The 1608-nt window shown below is 45.7% G+C and overlaps 1 non-coding gene across 1 annotated transcript; it reads left to right on the forward strand.

The window, feature by feature from the left end:
• The first annotated feature begins 394 nt into the window (after positions 1-394).
• Positions 395-466, forward strand: TRNAD-GUC (transfer RNA aspartic acid (anticodon GUC)). The gene has a single exon. It is a non-coding gene; the product is annotated as a tRNA-Asp (tRNA).
• Positions 467-1608: the final 1142 nt, after the last annotated feature.

The following is a 1608-nucleotide window of genomic DNA, read 5'->3' on the forward strand; positions in this document are numbered from 1 at the left end:
GGAGGGAGGCTAAGAACTGGAGGAGGGATTCGCGGCGCCTGCCGGGAAAGGTAGTTTCTTAATGTCAGAGGAGCGGGGAGGACGGCGGCGATGAAACTACAAGTTCGGTGATGCAGCGCGACAAGGCGTGCGCTTTGCACTCTGGGAGTGTGTGTGTCCGAGGGAGCGGAGGAGCTTCCAGGTTGCTCCCGAGTGGGGGAGAAGAGAAAGAGGTGGGAGAGTGGCAGCAGATGGAAATAAGTGCAGCTTTCTCTTCAGTTCCGTTTAATTTCGGTGGAAGCTGAAATGGCAATAAAAAAAAAAAGTAAAGCTTGTTTTTGACTGTTAGTAGTGAGAGCCGGGCGGGGTGTACCAGAATAAGTGGCGTACCGGAAGGCTGCCTACCATGTGCAGTTCCTCGTTAGTATAGTGGTGAGTATCCCCGCCTGTCACGCGGGAGACCGGGGTTCGATTCCCCGACGGGGAGGCGCAAAGTATCTTTTTCCTCTTAACGTACGCTTGAAAATGAAAATATTTGTACGAACGTTGTACAAGCCAGTGTGTAGGAAATAACCCACTAAGATCTGTTTTGTTGCTGGTTTGCCAAAAAAGTGAGCTCAGTTCTGTCAGTTCTGTGTGTGTGTGTGTGTGTGTGTGTGTGTGTGTGTGTTAGTATTTATTATGTACATTTCCAGGCCCCGGAAATCTAAAACAAAATAAGCCAACATTCCCATCCTAGAAATTTAGGAAGATTAATTCAATATGCTGTAATGAGAGAGTCCAGTCATATGAGTGTGCTCTGGCCACAAGGGGAATGCAGAGCTGGGACATGTAGCTCAGCTTTAGAAAAAGGTGAGGAAGGATTGATGGATGGCTTGCCTTTCGGATAGGACCTCAGAGTTGAAACTGGAAAAGTCGAAGAGTAGGGGCCTCAAAGGACTTTCAGCAGCTGGGCCTTTAATCCTGAATGTATGAATGGGGGGAGCCCTTGAAGAATTTTAAGCAGAGGCATGACATGGTCAGATTTATGTTATCAAGAGAACACTGGTAGTATTCAGAGAGTGGATATAAAAATCAAAGGCAGGAGAGTTAAGAAACTGTTAAAATAGTCCAGAGAGAACATGCTGGGGGCCTGCCATAGAAAGGTAGTAAGGATTGAGAGGAAGGGCTAGAATGTATACTTAGATAAATGGATTCTCAGATTGAGAAGGAGCCTGAAGTGATTCTCAGGTTTTTTGGCGCCGATGGCTGGTTAATCATTAATGAGAGATAGAGTCCTTACGAGGAGGACAAATTTAGGTAGGAAAGATCTAAGTTTAATGTGGAGTTTGAGAATATAAAGGGATCAAAGTGGAGATGTTTATGAGCCACTTGGTGTGTCTATGAGTCCACAGCTCTGGGGATGTTTGGCGCAGACATGAAAACATCACATAATGTGGTGGCTGAAACTATGACCAGAGGTCAGCTCAGCCCAGTGGGTGTGTAAAGAGCGGGGAAAAGAGGTTGGAAGCGGGGAGAACACCAGCATTTAATAAAACGGGGCTAGAAGTTTGGGGGAATACTTTCACAATCAAATCACCTTCAATTTTGTTTGTCAATTATACCTCGATAAAGCTGAAAAATTTTTAA

The sequence above is a fragment of the Eptesicus fuscus genome, chromosome 7 (assembly GCF_027574615.1).
Source record: "Eptesicus fuscus isolate TK198812 chromosome 7, DD_ASM_mEF_20220401, whole genome shotgun sequence".
Taxonomy (NCBI): domain Eukaryota; kingdom Metazoa; phylum Chordata; class Mammalia; order Chiroptera; family Vespertilionidae; genus Eptesicus; species Eptesicus fuscus.